General features: G+C 38.4%; 1 protein-coding gene across 19 annotated transcripts in view; it reads left to right on the top strand.

The window, feature by feature from the left end:
* LOC105930893 (R3H domain-containing protein 2) overlaps window positions 1-19,647 on the top strand; it is a 72,478-nt gene that overhangs the window by 528 nt on the left and 52,303 nt on the right. For 17 of the 19 annotated variants that reach the window (XM_036151316.1, XM_036151334.1, XM_036151330.1 and 14 more), the window contains exon 2: window positions 75-128. The exons of 1 other annotated variant lie outside the window; for it this stretch is intronic. The gene's annotated coding sequence lies outside the window, so the exon portion shown is untranslated. Of the gene's footprint in view, window positions 1-74; window positions 129-9,859; window positions 10,071-19,647 lie in introns of those variants that run through there. One more of the 19 variants, XM_036151318.1, reaches the window with a different exon arrangement.

Genomic DNA, 19,647 nt, shown 5'->3' with positions numbered 1-19,647 from the left:
GCTATTGTTAGCGGCTAATGTCTTCAGTCAACTGCACAGCCACGGCTGACCATACTGCCGTATATTCTTCACAGTGACAACGTGAAGGATTTTCCACACGGGAGTCAAAGCACACAGCCACCAAAAGGGTAAGCCGAACCGCGAAGATGACTTGAGATAATCTATAATTGACGATCGACTATATTTAGTCCCATTTGTAATGTAACATGAAACACCATCTTTAAAGTCCGCGTTCTCAATGGCTGACACGAGATGGCTAAGATAGCTCTCGATCTTCTGTCTCGGTGAACGAGAGATGTTGCCGAAACTCGGCGAATGAGTGACTGAAGTGGAAAATGAAGGCATTTGTGTTTTTGGATGGGTCCAAATGTTAAAACTGGGAGATTTGCTGCCACGCTTAAAGCACCCAGTGAATGGTTTCACTCAGTCTGCCATACATGCATGATATCCATACAGGCGTGCAGATGAACACTGATGGTCAACGACTATATTATATAGGTGAATCTAATTAACTTTAAGGTTAATCAGGTTGTTGTTTACATAAACGACCGAGGTTTGACAACAACTTCTGGCAAGTCATTCTACATAATATACCAGGAAAATGATGACTATGAATTGTCGTATTATGGTTTGTCTTTATATAAAATTAGTAGTGAAATAAAGAAAAAAAATGCAAAGATTATAATGTATAATTTTTATTTTTGCCTGTATGTTGGATTTCATGTTAGATGGTCATTTTATATTTCTGAAAAGTAATTTTTTTACTCTAAACTATTAGGAAATCATACATTCCTAAACATTTTAAAACGGATGAATTTAATTAAATTGAAAGTAAACTGAAGACCTCTTCTTTGCTTTAGGTATATTTTTCGATGTGTATATTGTCCATATAAGCCAGGTAGACACTGGGCCATTACTTTTGCCCGGCCATGTCTCTTTTCCCACCTTCCTCTCTCTTTTCAGCATCCGACTTTAACAGTAAATGGCTTGTCACACAGTGACGGTGGTGAGCCATGTTTGTAGCCACAGCTCCCTGGGGCAAACTGGCATAAGCGAGGCCCCGGGCCCCCTGACTTCCGCCTGCAGGCGTTGCGGGTGAAGTGTCTTGCCCAAGGACACGACTGAGACGGTCGGAGCAGGGGATCGATCTGATGACCTCCTTAACTCTTGCCCCGCTGTCACCCCTTTAACAATAGCTCCGTTAACATCTGTAACTTAGCAAGAATTCATGTAAATTAGCATCTTCGATTATACAATGTGACCACTAGGCTTTTATAATGCCCTGCTTACATGTGTGTGACATGTTCAGGTATTTTAAGATTTTTGTACATTGAGGTGTGTGTCTGGCTTTAAGGAATGGTAAAGGTGGAGGCTTAAAACAGAATATTATTGTATATTAAGAATCCCGTATATCCAGGCAGGTAGATAAGCAGCTAGACTTCCTTTCTGGGCAGTGTCATATTAGCCATAGGGGAGTGTTATTGACACAAAGTTGTGGCCATTTATTCCTAATAAAATCTTCTGCAGACGTAAACTGTTTCAGGGACATTTTTCCTAATAATTGCCATTATTTCATTAAATAAAAACCTGTGAAGTTTTTCCTGTTGAAGCTGAACATTTTCTAAGCACTTATATTAAGTTACCGGGTTATCTACTATACAGGGTGTCTGCAAGGTCTTAAAAAGTCTGGAATTTAATAATTATAGACCTTTTTAATAATGTCTTAAACACAACTAGAATTCACAATCTAATCTCATTTAACATTTATGCCCTATATTTGTATCTTAGGCCATTAATTGCTTCATCTAGCTTCTTTTGAGAAATGAGCTGGCAGCTATGCCCTAGATATTTAGGTGGTATAAACTGACAAAACTCCTTTCCGCACGATGCCAACAGGTATAGCAGCTGAATGAAAAGGATTGCTCAACCCCTAAACATTCAACCTTCCTTGCTAACCTGCAAAAGAAATATTTCTATTTCTAAAACTCTTTTTATTTGTTTAGGCCATGAAAATGTAAATGTCTTTGTCAAGTTATCTGCTAAAAGTTGCATCATCATAACAAATTTATTTATACTTTGCTAGAAAACAGGGATTTATAAAGTTGGCCAAAAACTGTCAACACTGCTTACAGGATTAATTAATAAATTAATGATTAATTTTATGTGTAGTTTTTAGGCGTTTAGCATTTAGGTTCAACTGTCACTTATGTTTTCCATTGGATGCAGTAATGGTGTCATACTAAACTTAGTTTAGTTTTACGTGGTTTCATTAACTGTCACCGACTACTACTTAATTGGCATTAAACAGTTAAACAATGTGGACAGTCACAAAAAAATAATTTTTGGCTTGTACTAAAGGCGTTGAGGCAGGTTTATGCCTGTCAATGGCTATGTTTACATGCACAAAATTTCACGATTGGATTAAATAATCGGATCGTACGGTTTCTATGGGGACACAATCAGTTAATCCGATCATAATGTGCGTTTATAGGCACCTGGCTTTATGCAGAAAATAACCACTCTGACATGCGCAGTTATAAAATTCCACAAAAATGACCACAGAAGAACTACTTTCGTCTTTGCTAAGAAAATTAAAAAAAATGGTAAACAAAGCAGTATTATGAGTTTGTTTGTCTTCTGAGCGCCCAGGATGGTCTTGCACGAGGTTCTAATTACAGTTGAAACGTTACTGAGTAAGCAACAATTTTGAGCTCTTTTATTTTTTCGAACACAAAGGTTGTATCAGGAGCAACCTGTATCAGACAGTTTTGTTTCCCGACGTATTTCTGCACCTCAACAACGCGGAAATACGTCACATTTATGTCAGGCGCAGATGCGCAATCGGGTCAATTTGGCACATTCAGATTAACTTGAGCCTGACGAGCGTTATATGCACGTTGGTCAGATTATCAATCAGCATAAACCACCCCTCTCATTAGGATTACATTTTAATTCCAATTGATCTTAATCTGTTCACAATATTCCAATTAGCTTGTTCACATGATGCATTTTTATTCCAATTGGCCCTTTTTTCCGATTTACTTTTGTCCAGGTAAACATAGCGAGTGTCTTTCCGTTTACCGTACCTGTTAAATTCAATACCCAACTTGGCGTGGGTGTTAGTCTTGTGTTTTCTTTAACTTGGGAGAAGAGGGATTTTTTTTTTTTTTTTTTTAAACCACAGGTTTTCTATTTGGAGGTTGAATAACCTATTCCTAATCAGCTTGTTTTATATCAGTTTTAGTTGTACATAGTATTCTTTTTAACGTTCTCTGTCACATTGTAGACTAGTTTATTACTCATGAAGGATTTACAGTTTGTAAAACACAAATTTCTGTTTGTAAAAAAAATCTCATTGCTCTTTGTGTCTTGGCTGTAGCTTTTTGACAGTCAAGCTGAAAATAGCAAGATTGCTGTGATAATTAGATGGGATCACAGCGCAGGCTTTCAGAGCTGTGATTCAACCATCTGTTCTGGGAAAGCGACATGTGCATTTGTAAAGGGGAAAAAAAAAACATTATTTGCATTTTCAAGTCATGTGATTTTAAAAATTGGCAATTGAGGATTACCCGCAGAGCCACATTTCGTGTTAAAATTGCCATGAAAATCTGTTTTTTGTTGTTTTAATGGGCTATAATAGTTTTTTTTTGTTTTGTTTTTTTTGTGGTCTAAAGCACTAACACACCTGACACTTTCCCTTTAACGCTGCGTGCTTCACCAGATCTTTGTTTGAGGGGTTTAAGTGCTGACTCCGGTCTTGATAAGGTAGTGCTACTACAGCGCCAATTCTTTCCTGGTTCAGAGGAAAGAACAGTTGACGTTATAGGCTTTGATTGTGACCAGCCAGATAAACCCTTTTGTGCAACCTATTTTAAAAAAAATCCATTGCAATGAAAGTATAGAGAACAAAGTGTCTTTGGATGTTGGCCTAGCTAGTACATCGACTTGTGTTCACAGTTTCTGTTTTCACAGTATTTGCATCGTCACAAGCTGCCTTTAGGAACTAAACGGGTTACACCAAGACGTGTGTTTGCAGGAGGGAAAAAAAAAAAAAAGAGGATGCAGGCGGTGGATGCTCCCACAAGAAAGATTTGTTTAAAGATACGTCTGTGGAAATGTTCAGTGATACACAGTCACGGCGCTGCTGTGGGGGAGAAATCAAACCTGAGCTGTTTGTAAAATTGAAGTAGCATCAGTTTCTGGTTTGATTAAAAAAATCTTTGCCGTAGCTGACGTCTCTATCCCCGGCCATTCTCTCAATTTGTGCTCTGTACAAAAAACATGCCCTTGCTAAGTTGTTGGTGTAAAGGAGAAATCATTGAGAAAAGACTAATCTATAGTAAGATCTGGTAGAGGTGAGTCATTGAATCCACAAACTACTGTTGCTAAGGCCACCAGCCAGAGAGAGAGAAAATAATCTGCTTCTCTGACAACATATTTTCCCCCTTTCTACCCGGTAGTTTGTGGATCTTTTTGCGGTGCCTTGTTCTGCTTTACATGAACATCTGAAGTACATTTGAGCGAGTTTGGATTGTGAATATGCTCGTTTTGATTTGTAAACGCACAACTGCAGTTTTTAAAACCAACTTTTGTCATATTTCGGTTCTTATCAAATATTTAAACAGGCCAGGGTTTTTACTGTACGAGCATGATCTCTTCTGTTTTTTATAGATTCCCATTGTAAAAAAGCTTGAATGTTGTCACGCCCGACGTGATCAGTTTGTCAGCGAGGTGTCCATAGCAGCTTCTGTCTCTGGATCTGTGTATCCAGCAGCATAAGTAGAAGAGTGTCTTTTTCTAGAGAGATTTGAAGAGCTATTTATAGATCTCTGCCAAAGCACCAAGCGTGGTGCTGTTGCTGCTGCTTCTCTCTTCCCTTTACCTCTCCTGATTCTGTTCATCTCCCTCTCCATCTTTATTTGTTCCCCTTTCTTTCGTCTTCATGTTACTCCCGTTGTATTTCCCTTTTTAGCGCTTTTGTTTTCCCAAGTTGTTTTTTGTGTCCATCTTTTGCTTCTTTTATATAAATTATTTATCAGAGCATAAGGGAATTGACAGCATCAAGCCTGGCCCAAGACTCGTTGTGTCTCACACACCGAGGTGTCGGTGATACAAGAGTGGAGGATTCTCACAGAAGACATTAAGAAAGGGAAAGCTGTGTGTATGTTTATACCAACATTTTAGAATCTTTTGCTTAGTCTCTGTGTGTATGTGCCTTTCGTAGCAAAGGGTTTCTGTTTCAGGAGGCTTTACCCATCTGGTAAGCTCATAATTTACATTCTTGTAAAAATTTTTTTTTTTTTTTTCAGTGTTAAATTATTTTTCATTATCATCAGAAGAGCTGTAAGTTACATATCAAAACTAATCAGATGAACCCCAGTCGTTGTTGTTGTTTCTTTGGATGTCTGTTTTTGCATAACTCCTCGTCCTCCTTGCTATTTTCCATCTCTAAGAGTCCTGTCAGGTTGCTCAAGTTTTTAGGCATTAGTGCATGGCGTCCCCTTTATCTCTGTCACCTGGTCACCCTGAGACAAATTTGTCAATGGTCATGGTAGGATTACACAGTCATCAGTTGGTTTGTTGTCTTAATGTATGTAAGGTTTGCAAATTTTAATGCAAACATCTGTTTATTTGTTTAGCCTGTTTTATGATCTGAAGGATTCATAAATTGCAACAGCGGTGATGTGACTGCACTCGTCACCACTGCTGCTAATATTTCCTTGTTATATCTACGAGAAATCTATGATTTGATCATAGTAAATCTGCTCTCTTTATAAGTAAAAAAAAAAAATGTAAATTTGAAAGTCTCTTTTAAAGCAGACAGACAATCTTGAAGATAAATTGCAGGCTTTTTCATTGTGTTTTAGGTGCAAAAGTAATTGACAAAACATTTAAAGCATGCAAGACCTGTTTTTATGCACAATTGTGCTTTCAGAAGTAGGGCTGTAGGATTTTGCCAAAAATCCAAATTGCAAAATATTTCAATCATAATTGCGATTGCCATTTAATTTTGACTTTTCTCTGCATTAACCACAGCAACAAAAATGGCCTGTAGGCAAAGATGTTTGTAAACAAGGACTATTTAAAACAAGAAATGTAACTTTTTACTAATCAGAATGTTCTTATTGGAGGATACAGCTTTTCATCGAGTTGGACATCAAACAACGTTAAGTTACATAAAATGCAACCAACAAAGTAGTACTGTTAATGTATTCAACAGTTTGACCGGTACTTAATGCTATGGTGAAATTCCTGAAAGTTTCTAAAGTATTGATTATGTTGAGCAATGATGCACTGTATAAATGTATTTAATGTTTAATAAATAACAACTTAAGTATTGTCCGGTGGATATTAGCTCTAGAGCTGATATCAGAACAATATTGAAAGGGATGATTCGAGCACTGGCAATCTTTTAACAGCGAACTTTGCACACTCATAGAATAAGGAGTGACAACTTCTCTTCAAGTTCAAGAATTTATTAACAGAAATAAAATTAACATCCAGAAAACATCACTATATAATACTGTTTTTCTGAATTGACACTATATTTCAATCAACAAATCCTCTCTACTAGGCTAGTGAAACTTAACTAAACTACTAAGCATAATAATAAAAATAAACTAAGCTAAGGAACTATGTACATGCAAGAGAACACAAAAGTGGTTGACCATCAGAATAATTCAGTGAATCCTGGTTTACTGCAGATCTGATTTAAAAAGCATGGAATGGAGTTAAATTAGCTTAACTAATTTAGACCAACATTTGGTATTTGTTCCAACCCATTCACAATGCAAATCCCGAGTTACACAAAACATTATTTGATAAAATAACATTCTAAAGATGTTAGTATTGCTCGATTTTTATCAATGCGATTATACCTCCGGGAGCTAGGGTCGCTGTAGCGATCGCTGCTAAAATCGGTTACTTCTAAAGTTAAACAAAAAGGCTTTAAATCGACATTAACATTCCATATTAATGCGGTAATAACGCTCATAGCACTATTGAATGATGGCGGAGCGAAACGAACAAGCCTTATGCTTGAAACAAACTTAGTTGAATAACCAGAAATCGAAAGTTACCGGGGCTAATAGCATTTTGGCTAGCGACTTTCGGCGCTAACTTTAAAAGCTTCTGCCTTATTCTTCGTCATAAAGAGTAAGCGGGATAACATAAACATTAATATCCTATTAATGTATGAAACCCTTGTGGAGATAAGGTTTGTTATAACCATAAAAACACACTCGAATCATATCGGCAATGGCCTGATACAGAATGCTAGCATGAGCTATGTCCGTTAGCTCTTTGTGTTTAAAAACGCCACTATGTACGCATTACACAAGTTTTCCAACATACCATGTAACTTTCCCTGTGGTTTCTCTGCCCAACCTGTCGGTGCCTCGTGTGAGGTCGGTTTACATTGGCCATCCAAGGAAGAGCAGTGGATAGCAGATGATATGTTGGTCCTTTCAGCAGTGGGCTTAGCTGCTTGGCAGCAGAAGACATGTGGCTATGAGCTAGCTGAAACGTAGTCAGAGCAGGCAGCTCCGAGGTCCTGCTGGTTCTCAGCTTGTCTGGTGAGGGAAGGCAACGATCCGTCACTTTAAACACATTACCAACACCTAAAGGACATGTCTTATCCATTAATTGTTGCTTGGCCAGAAATTGCAGACCTCTGTGATTTGGAAATTGCGTTTTTTAAAATTGCGATTTATATTGCAAATGCAATTAATTGTGTAGCCCCATTAAGACGTCATATCTTTTAAAATTAACTCTGGATTATTGGTTACACTCTTGAAGCCTAAAAGCCAAACTATAGCTTACCTTTATGAACTGATCGTTTCTTCACTACCTCAGCTCTGTACTCTGTTTATTATTAAAACTCTCAACTGTCAGTAAATGATGTTGACTGCATAATACAAGGACGGTGCAATTAAGATACTGTTGTTTATTATTGCAAAGACAATATTGGTTGCAATTATTCCACTTTTTCTCACACTACTCTTTGCTTCTCATTATCCCAATGCCCTCAACACTTTTTTATAAGTCTTATAAAGCATCAGACCCACCATGTGTGGGCATCAAGGGCAGTGAAAAGCCACACAACTGGCCAGATCTGTTATTTGCATGCAGTGTGTGAATGCCTGTTGCTTAAAATGTAATTGCCTACCAGATTTTGCATCACCATTCTTTAGAGATTGTTGTGTTGTAGACACTGATACTCTGATGGCAATTGTGTTTCAATATATTGTGAAGCTGTAATGTAGTTTATACTGAACATAAAGGGGATTGCAGTTGTCATATCATTGGCACTTTTGTCTTATAGTTAAATGCATAATGAAGATGGATCGATTGTAACAGTCATACCTCGCTCTTTAGGGATTGTGTGAAAAACATCTCCCATATCCACTCTGGTCTTATTTCTTTCTACTGAGGTCTTCCTCTTCTTCTCAGTTTTGTTCCTGTTCTCACCCCCCTCTGTCCCTCAATCACTGCCATTCAGTGCGAACGACATTGATTTTGGTCAGTTTTTTTTTTTTTTACAGGCCTGCAGTTCTCACAGAGATCTAATTTTTTAACCTCCCTTTTCTTAATACATCATTTGACTACTGTCAAGACGGAAGGATCATTTCATCCAGTATAACAAAAAGTGTTTTTGAACAGGATTACTATCTGTAGCTTTAAGAAATTAGGTGTTGAAACAGTACTTTTTTTTTTCTCAGAACATTTATCTGTTGGCTACTATTCCTTTTATTTAACTATCTTCAGGTTAGGAAGTGTATCATTCTTCCATTAAACACCAATTTAGCTTCTTTAGGAAGTGTTAAGTTCAAATGAGGTAGTAAAGGTTTCTAGTGACAAAAACCCCCCCGCATTGTCATGTAAAAGGGCTACATATTGAGAAGCGAATGAAGAATGTGTTTTAGTTACTCTTCCATAGTCTTAACATTGTAACTTTGATTACTGTTCCTGCCACGGCGTCTACATCCAGTGTTTTAGTTGTCACAAACAAGCATGGTCACTGCTGCTCAAGAAGCTGGTCTAAGTTGGCCATTCATATTTCAGTTTAAGCTTTGCCCACTCAGGCTGGTGTCCCCAGCTCCAGAGCGTAAGCAACTGCCTCGCATAAAGTTTGCTGCTAAAATGATTTTTGTCGCTGAACTTTTGATTGCCTCTTTTCCACAGCACCTTTTAGCTGACGTTAGCAGTTATGTGCCGGGAGAGCATGCAGATATGTTGTCTAGCGGGAATAAGGCTTTTCCTTGCTAATGAGGTGGTTTATTCCCACCCCCTCCACCCCACCTTCCCTTCAACCATCACTCCCCCTGGTATGATTTTTATTTTGACCATTGCAGCAGTGCTAGACTTTCACCAGCAGCTGTCAGCACTTGAAACTTATGCAGTTTGCAAATGATGAGAGATGCTTAAGAAAAAAAGGATGATGATAAATGGAGCCAAGTCTGTCCTCAGTTTGTGATGTTTTTTTTTTTTTTTATTATTCTAACAGAAAAAAAGCACACCTTGAACTGCAGCTGTCAATAAATAACATTTACTGTAATCCGTCATTACAGAGAAGTGCTGTTGAATCAAGCAACGTGCTAGCTGATCCAAGCCGCCCTTTTAACAGCTGGGTTTCTTGAATGCCCTGCTTTGGCTGTCATTACAATTATATTGTTACAGAGGCAGAGAGAAAACAACATGTGTAGGAGAGGGAGTGAGAATCTGCACGAAAGGGAGGGTTTGAGGAGCACGGAGCAGTACAAATTGTGCGCATGATGGCATCAGAGTGGTAGGCAAAGAGGGGGCTAGTTTGCAAGGAAGGTTTTTCTCTGTTTCGCGCTTGTGCTTCATTCAGAGACCAGGGGGAAAGCCAAAATAGACTGTTTTCATTAAAACCAGGTAAAAAGAGCAGAGCGGATAGTAGCTCCAGCAGGAAAGGGAACGCACCAGGAGAGAAGATGGGGAAAAAAAGTACAGTGAGCTGAAGATAGTGGCGGACCTGAAGTGGCTCGAATCTCTTTTCACTTGCTGCTGAAAATGGAATCCTTTCATTTGTGCTACAATATGCTGAGGTAAATCTTTTAAAAGCTTTGTTTCTGTTGAGTGCCGCTTTTGCTGATTTCCATTGTATTTTTTTTTTACTGTAGAAAAGTGTTTTTAGTTTAGTTGATCTCCTGCCTTAGCAGGAGATCAACTAAACAGTCGTCTACATGCGGTTGAGGTCATGTTACATCTGTGTCGTTGTCTGTGAGCTCTGTTAATTTGATGTACGAGATAGTTTCGTTAGCTTTAGTAGAAAACTAGGAAACATTCATTCAAAAAAAATCCCTAACATTGCTAAAATCATAGAGTAGCTGGTTTCCTATATCCAGCAAACTATTTCTCCATGTATAACTCATCTATTCTTGGCAGTTCTGTACCGGTCACGGTACTAATGGTGATTTTTAGATGCTTCCTACTTGTCAGTTTGGCTTTTAATGAAGCTTGCGTGTACTCGCCACTTCATGCGGAATAAAAAAAGTACGTTCGCACAGACAAACCTATTGTCTTTACTCAATCAAATGATGAGGTAATAAGGAATTCCCTTCCTCTGTCTCTGTGTGGGAGGGTGGGGGTGGTCTGTTGGGGTGGAGAGTCACCAAGAAGTAGGCTTTGCTCTGCAACACTCAGTTTAAAGAGGGAGGGACCAAGTGAGGCTTGCAGGTTGAAAATGGCTTACATAAAGCACATGGAAAGTTCTGCACCCCCCCCACCACACACACACACACATTTATACATTAATATATATATACATATTTATTTAATTTAGCCTTCATACAAGTAAGAGACACTCACTTTATTGGCTGTTTTTTAAAACTTGGTAGCCTTTTTTGATCTTTGACTGACATCCTGGTTTAGCCGAGGTTTTTTGCAATCGTGTTTGCACCTTTTTATTTATGGAACACCGTGTGCAGGAACAGAGAGTAGATAGGTGAGAGGGAGGCTGCACGAGCGTGAGAAAAAGCATAACAACAGAGCCTTCTTGAATAAAAAATCTACTGCTATAAATAGCCATCCATCCTCACGGTGCGAACACTGTTTCAGGCTTAGAGGACCAGGCTTTTCCCGTCCTCAACTTGTGTGGTGATCCTACCTTTTTAAAATCACGACCACGATGCTCCTCATCATTTGCTCCCCTATTCTTTCTGTTTTCGGTTCACTTGGCCTAAATCTGTCTTCTGTTGTATCTGGCCTGTTTATATAATGAGTGCCTCTATGTGCATGTGTGTGGCTCTCGCTCAGCCATAAAAACAGTTAACATGCATCTGTATGCTCATGAGCAGCTGGTTCTATTCAGTTTGCCTGATTTTATTTTTTTTGTAAAATCAGAAGGATTTAATGATGCTATTCTCTTGTCACTTTGAAAAGACAAATGACTGCCAGAGGTACCCAACATTAGATGATAAACTGCTCTTTGGGTGTTGGGTTGCAGGTGCACTTTCATTCATCGTGTCTGCCAGTCCACAGATTATGGCGAGAAGGGAACAAGGAAGGCTGGCCAAACTACACGGAGAGCTCAAGTGACCAAAGATAGATGGATATCTTTTTGTAAAATGATGAAATCCTTATCTTTACTGTTGGAAATCCTTTTGTAGTTTTCCGCATTGTAATCGGACTTCCCAGGTTGCACACCCTCAGCCTGACTCCTACAAACTAGTCGAAAACTGATTTTTTGTCAAGAGAGGAAGTAAACAGAGAAGACAAAAGAAGACATAAATCGAACAGCAAACCTAAAACTGCTGCTTTGGACTCATAAACGTGACAAGGTCTGTGCTTCATGGGGAGAGTAAAAGATGGTAAATCGATAAGAGATCTAATATGTCCACTTTAGAAAATGCAATGGGGTTCATGAAAAAAGATTTTAGCACTAGTATTGGAGAAACAAAAAAAAATCAAGGAGTTTTTGTCAGTTGTTTTTTTTTATGCTTTTCTAATTCTGAGAGGATTATAATGCTAAAATTGTGTCAAATTCTCTCCTTTTGAGTGATCACAAGTAGGTTCCATGTGCCCCTGTTCCATGTAAATTATCAGGTTTGTTATATTTAGACACAGCTGCAGTCCCAATGCCTTTGAAAACATTAAAACATCCCTTTTTCATTTAGCACTTATAGGAAGTTTCATAGCAGAGGCGGACTTTAGCATTGTTTGCAACTGTTAGCCAGTCACAGTGCTTACAAACTGCTATGTCTTTCACTCTGTAACATTTGTCTTTCACTAATTTTCATTTCATCATACCACTGGTTACCAAAAAAAATCTATAATAGAAACAATTAAAAACGTGTGGGATCATCTTCTCTGCTTTTGTAACAGAACATTGTCGACCAACCTGATGAGACGTCTTTATTTACAACAGTTACCATTGTTGAGCCGTGCTAATGTCTTACCTTTTTTATTCTACCGTAGTCACGTGTGTGTGTGTATTTGTTTGTGGCACTATTTATGAAACTATAGCATTATGTCTACTAAGGATGGGGAGAAAACTTATGAGATCTGCTGCGGATTTTTGGTAGGTAGCAGAACTGTCTTTTTTTTTTTTTTTTTTTTTTTTTTTTTAACAGGTTAACAGATGGCACAGCACGTTGCTGATGTGACACTGCTGTCAGGTCAGCTACGTGACCTAGAGACTAGCTTCTAATCTGAGCTAGAGCAGCAGAGACATACACACTGACTTTCACACATGGAAAAGTAGAGAGCAAGGCACCCAGGAAATTAACAATGGAAAATTTCAACTCCAAAGACCCCATGAAAATTTTAGTAGTAGTAGATTAGTAGTTTTAAGGGATGGAAAACAAGTTGTACAGTGTCAGCCGAAATGTAGGATTTGCCCACAGCCAACTCTGTGTACGCTTTACAGTGACAACCTGGCAGGTTGATTGCCTGGATCCTTTTGTAAGCATGAGGCTAGCTGGCTGGCTTATGGCAAGTCAGTGCATTTCTGTTGATCGCTGATGGGAAACTGTCATCATTTGGAACAATTTTGTGTTATATACAGTACAGACCAAAAGTTTGGACACACCTTATCATTCAAAGAGTTTTCTTTATTTTCATGACTATGACAATTGTAGATTCACACTGAAGGCATCAAAACTATGAATTAACACATGTGGAATTATATACTTAATAAAAAAAGTGTGAAACAACTGGTGACTATCAAAACAAACTGCCTCAGGTATGTTTTGATAGAATTATAGTTGGTATAGATACTTCTATTGCTGAAGTGAATGATTTACAGTTTCCCTTTGGGTTTCATAGAGCTATTGTAATCATCTTGACTAGTAGTACTGAAACCTATCTAACTGATAAGATGTTGAATTGTCAAATACAGTCCTGGAAATTGGCTTGATTTGGAAAATATAGCAACAAGTTGTGTTTTATTGTTCAGTTTTGTTGCCATGTAGTAATTTAAGCTCCAAAAAAGTAAAGGATTGGTTAGGTTTTAATAGGCGTGTCTAGATATTAACTTTGGCCCTGATGCCAGCTTGTGACATTTAACGAAGTTGCTGACACAATTAAATACTTAAGTGCAACTCATCCCCATACCAGAACCTTACTCCGCCCACATCTAATATTTGAAAAATGTGGCTAAAGGAGGCGGTGCTCGGCGGACCAGGGAACATGTGGGATTGAGAGCTGGGCGTGGATCAAAGTCATTAAATGCAAAACAAACTGAATGCTAAGCTAATAAATCGCTAACCTGAAAATCGGTAGATTGTAAACCTCACCATTCCAACTCCAACTTGCTATGGAGGCATGGATGAGAGCTGCTTTTATACCCCACAGTGGTCAGAGCTACTGGCTGACTGTACAGTTTGTCTGGGTGATGCCACAATATCTTTTAAGCCAATACTGATCCGGACAGGGGACAGTAAATTGTCAAAATAATGACGAGGACATGTAGACAGTCCTATAAGACATTCCATGTATACAGCTTAACAAAAAAGTCAATTTGGGGGTTAGTAACCCTTTAATTAAAATCAAGGTCATGCTTAAAAATTTGGATGCTATAAAGTGCAGTAAAATGCCGTGTTACATTTCATCAGTCTTAAATGGTCTGTATTACTTCTATTGTGTCTTACTTAACTCACACACCAATAACCTTTGCACTTCTAGTTTAGACATTACAGTCAGGCAGTCTTGTAGACAGCTCAGGAGACTGATCAGGTAGTGAAACGGTGTACCGTAATGCTCTGAATATCCATTGAGCGGAGCAGCTTCGTTGCTTGCCAAAGTCATACTTACACATTTCAACAGACTTTTGAGCACATTGTACTACATAAAATCGGTCAGTAAGCACAACTTTAATCATATTTAAGGCGCACTATCACTTTTTGAGAGGAAAAAAATATTGTATGTACAAATATTTTTAAAATGAATTTACCTCTGCACCTTTGTAACGAAAAGTAAAAGTTTGCACTAGTTAAATGAATACAATATCTTTTGTTTCTGACCTCTTTTACCAAATCACTACTACCACAAGGTAGTGGTAAGCTGCACAGTTGTTCTCCGCTTGCCTTGATGCAGCGGTGGAAGATAGGCTCCGTTGTAGCATCAAGCAGAGTCCCACACACCCCTCTGCTGGATTTAATCTAAGATTTAAATATTGAATTAATAAGGGAAACCGCACAAAGCTAAAGGCCAGAGCTGAGGTATTTTTTTTAATTGAACTATTTAAGATAAAGAAACAGGAGTCCATTGCAAACTATTTCAAATAAAGTTAGCATACCATGAGTCTACCATAATGTACTGTCAGTTGGGAGCAAAGCATTCTGCCTCAGCTTTAGACCTAAATCAGCACTCAATTTATTTTGCCCCCTGTCAAAAAAACATTAGCAGCACACATACAAGCAACTGACTCATTGCTTAGATGTTTTGGTTAATATGAAGCAGTCTGTTGTTATGTTGACAAGTTTTGAAAAGTAATGATGGAGTAAAATAAGCACACATTGTGAAATGTTGGTGGTGACAGCTTTGTTTCTGGTTGGTGCATGTTTTATACTTGTACAAACCGGGTAAAAGATAAAATATGTACTACGGTATTAAAATAGTATATTCTTTTTCCTGTAGATGGTGATTACTAATATGTTGATCTTTAGATTTATTCAAACTTTATTTTGAAGTGCATGGATGCCAAAAAAAATGTCTTTAAACCAATCTGACATTTCTCTAAGAAACCCGCAAAACCTTCTTTCAATAATTTGATGAATAGCTGGTGTTGCTTTGTGTAGCTCACACAATACCTTGCCTGAAAAAAGCAGAATAGCACAAACTAAAGGATGAATCTGAAAAAAGACCTGAGTGGCATAAGTCCACTAACCTTTACTAAAGTTGAATCAGTAAAGAATAGTTGTTTAGCATAACTTTGAATTTCTTTCCTGAGTAATCTGACGGGGTCAAAGTTCAACACTTACAGTGGATTTTAAGTATACCAACCCCGGTTAATTTGCCACTTTTTGTAGTTAAACCGTCTTGGATCATGAGAAAATAATTCGAAAACGCTTTCTGTTTTGAGGTTAACATAAATTATACACAAAATCTACAATGTTCTCCCTTAAACTAATTGTGCAATAGACTGGGTTACTGTGAATGGATCAGTTTGTATCAATTTTGATGCAAATGAGTTTCTATGAATAATTAATTTGTTTAGTATCCATTATATTGAAATATCGATTATTTTGACAACCATTGTTGGAAGGGAATAATTTACTTCCCAGTATTTATGTATCACAGCACAGTAAAGAAACTTGACGAATATTGAAGGAAAAACGGCCATTTAAAAGAAAAGACAAAGTGGTTGGGGAGGTTGTCAAGAGGCCGAAGGAATTGGCAGGAATTTCCAGCAGACACTGGTTCCGTTCTACATATGTCAACACTCCTATATTCACCATATATTTAAGGTAATTAGTAGGGCTGCTGGAAAAAAAATCGATTCTTTATAGAATCGAAATTCCTATTCCTGGAAATTCTCAATCGATTCAAAATGCTCAAATCTGTTTCAAAATGCGTTTAATTTCTGCATTCTTGCCGCTCCTATCTGGGAGTGCATTATGCATATCATACGTGTAGAAGGCCGTCTCCCCCACCGTACAGTCAGCAAGGTAGTTAGCCGAGTCAGCTTCTTCTGCCTGAAAAGTACTGCACAGCATGGACCGTTAGGGGTGTTATTTAATCCGCCCGTCGTCACTAAAAGCCAGTGTTTGGACAAACTTTGGATTCTACAACGCCCCAGGGGAGACATAAGCTCAATAGTTTGCAATAAATGTAAAATAAAATTGCGATACTTCGGGAATACGCCAAATTCTCTGGCTCATTTTCAAAAAGAAGTTGAAAAGTGGCAGACCAGCATACTCTGACACAATGCAACACGTTTCCAGCAAATGCCCTAAGGACGATGAGGATTTAGGACCATGCAGCCCAGTCAAAGGCGAGGACTATAGGTTTATGGTTAACATGCAAGGTACGTTACACCCTCACGTAGCATCTTTGGTGATAAAGCAGTGCCACAACTGTACGATGAAACAAAGGAAAAAGTGAGAGAAGCTCTGACTAATGCCACTAGAGTTGCACTTACATGTGACTCCTGGACTTCTGGAGCAACCGAGTCGTTCGTCACGTTTACAGCACACTTCATTACAAACGACTAGGTTTGAAATGAAGCTGTGTTTTGCAGACGCATGATGAACGAAAGTCACAGCGCAGGAAACCTGAATGCAACTTTTCACTCTGGCAGAAGAATGGGGGCTAAACATCGCTGACTACGTCGTTGTCATCGATGCAAACATGCTTGCCACTGCACATCTGGAGAAGCTGCCTCACATCACGTGTTTTGCCCATTCTTTGAACCTCGGTGCTGAGCGAGCTCTGAAAGTGGACACTGTGGCACGACTTCTTGGCAGGATGAGGAGAATCTGTTAATCTTTCCACCGCATCCCACTTGCAAGTCATGTGCTGCAGGACAAACAAAAGCTTTTGGGAACGCCACCACACAAGCTAAAATCTGATGTTGATACAAGATGGAACAGCTGTTATGAGATGTTTGAAAGATTTCTGGAGCAGCAGCCTGTAATTTGCGCCACCCTCCTTTTCACCCCAAGTGTGGACATGCAGATGACAGTTGCTCTGTCAATGAGACTGGCATCACCAATGCTGATGACATAGCTCTGACTCTCATCACGTTGGAGGACTCCACACCAACTCAGTCAGTCATCACTCCATTGCATTCTCAGCTACTTTTCGACACACGGGCAGACTTCCATGATAAACCAAATTGTCTCAGCTTAAAAAAGCAATCAACGAAGATCTGGCCAAGAGATACACAAGTGAGCAAAGTAAGACACTGCTGTATACCGCTTCTATCTTGGATCCAAGATTCAAAACACTACCATTTCACACTGAAAAGCAACGTCAGGAGATCCATGGGAGAGTAATAGATCAAGCTGCAGCTCAAGAGGTAACTTTCCACCCTCACATTAGGCTTGTATACAAAAAATTATGATGATTTGTCTTTTTCATAGGCTGATAGAGGCCAGAAGAGACGCAACTTCACCAGGAGCTAGTGCCAAGTAAAGATGAAGGTCACTCTGCAAAGAAAATAAAAAGTCAGCACTTTTTAATCTGTTAGGAAATACATTTACCAACGTCAATGACCTCCCTAAATCCACCAGTACCATGGCTGAAGAGGAGCTCAGGAAGTACCAAGAAGTTCCTCCTCTACCTCTATCAGAAGCCCCTCTTCATGAGGGAGAGTTTCCTCTACTGTCTAGAATAGCTAAACGCTACCTGTGCATTCCTGGTACCAGTGTTGCTGCTGGACGAGGGTTTCTACAGCAGGGGACATTGGGACAGCACAGCGCAGCAATTTTACATCTGACCATGTTGATCAGCTCATTTTTCTGTCATTACGGATTAACAAAAGTTCTTAATACAATTTGGGTGATTCATAAATCAGAGTTCAGAAGTGTTTTTGCTGACTTTTTATTTTTCCCCCCAGATTTTAACTGATTATAAATGCGCTTTGGTTGAGACTGTAATGTCTGCGTCTTTGTTTTAAGGTCAATGTTTAGAGCTTTACAAAATTTAAATGCACTATGATTGTAAACATCAACGCACTAAGGTAGACTGAAGTCTGCTTAATTTTTGTGAGAATATACATATATATTTTTAAAATGGTTTGATAGTTTTTTAAGAAAAAAATCAGGCAGCTAACCTAATGCTGGTAATTGAAGTTACAGAATGTTATTCACAATCCTAATTTTGTTTAAATCTAAAACTAATGTAATTTGATAGTTAGGAACCTTAAAGAAGTGTTTTACGTGTTCTATTTGTTTACATCGTCCTGTCCTCTTTTCAGTCACATTTTAAACACAATTTTATATGAAAATGAATTTAAATAGAAAAATTAGTTTTTCAATTGAAAATCGCTTATGAATCGAATTGTTACCCTAAAAATCGAAATTGAATTGAATCTCTAGACACTGAGATTTGCGTCTCTAGTAATTAGTAGGGTTGGGAGTCCTTTTCCTCCAAAAACTATCCTGGCCTGAATAAAATCTCCCTAAAGGAAAATATGTTATGTTCAGATGAAAGTAAGTTTAAAGTTTTGTGCCACATTTCCAGATTGTTTGTGTAGCTCAAAGCCTGCTCTGAGAATCACCCAGAAACATGTCCATATTGAAACACGGTAGTGGAAGGAACATGCTCTGGTGTTCATTTTCTTTAGAGGAAACTGGAGTTTTTGTCAAAGTGAATGAAATTATGAACATTTGGGAACACCGGTCAGTTTTGAAGAAAAACTAGAGAGATCAGCTAGAGAGATGAGAGTTTGCTAGAGAGTTTGTCTTTCAACATACATCCAAATTCACATATGAATGAGGTCTTGAGAGGAAAATCAAAGTGTGGAATGGCCTGGCCACAGTCTAAAACCCAGTGTTTTAACTTTGCTTTGTACAATTTGAACTGTCATTGTTTTACTATTTAAGACATTTAAGTATTTGACTCAAATGTTAAGACAAGTGACCTTTTTATTTACCAGCAAATACAAGACACGTTTTGCCTGTGAACTTACCAACTATCTTTAGTAATGCTTGTTGTGCTTTTGCCCTTGTTTACATAATCTGGATAAAATACAAGTCTTAATATTAGGTTGCAGTCAAACTGATGTTAGTTATGATTAAGAATCAGACAAACAGTCAAAACATGTTAAAATAAAGACAAATATTTCAAAAGTACATTGCTATAATAGAATAATTACCTCAACAGAAGTTCGTTTGTTTAGAATGAACATATTCTGTATTGCTCATTATAAGCTATAAGCCATAGGTATCACAGTATGTCCCCCCCCTCCCCGCCTACATTCCCCAGCCCTATCTGGAAGTCTCACTTTGTTCATGTGAGCTAGATATGTTTAGTTCAGGGTTCAGCTTCAAGAGATCAGATAATCTCTGGCCTCATCAAGATGGAGTGGAAGCAGAGCTGCGGGTGGTTAGACTGTGTGTCTGGGAGGCGTTTGTCAGTCTGCTCGTTTCAATAACTGTGTGTGAATGACTCACCTTCTGATCACTTTTTGAAAATCCCAAAGTGTCCGTCTGTGTGGACACCTCCAAACCATATTTT

This window comes from Fundulus heteroclitus, chromosome 20 (genome assembly GCF_011125445.2).
Source record: "Fundulus heteroclitus isolate FHET01 chromosome 20, MU-UCD_Fhet_4.1, whole genome shotgun sequence".
Classification (NCBI taxonomy): Eukaryota; Metazoa; Chordata; class Actinopteri; order Cyprinodontiformes; family Fundulidae; genus Fundulus; species Fundulus heteroclitus.
This window is presented reverse-complemented; position numbering and strand designations above follow the sequence as displayed.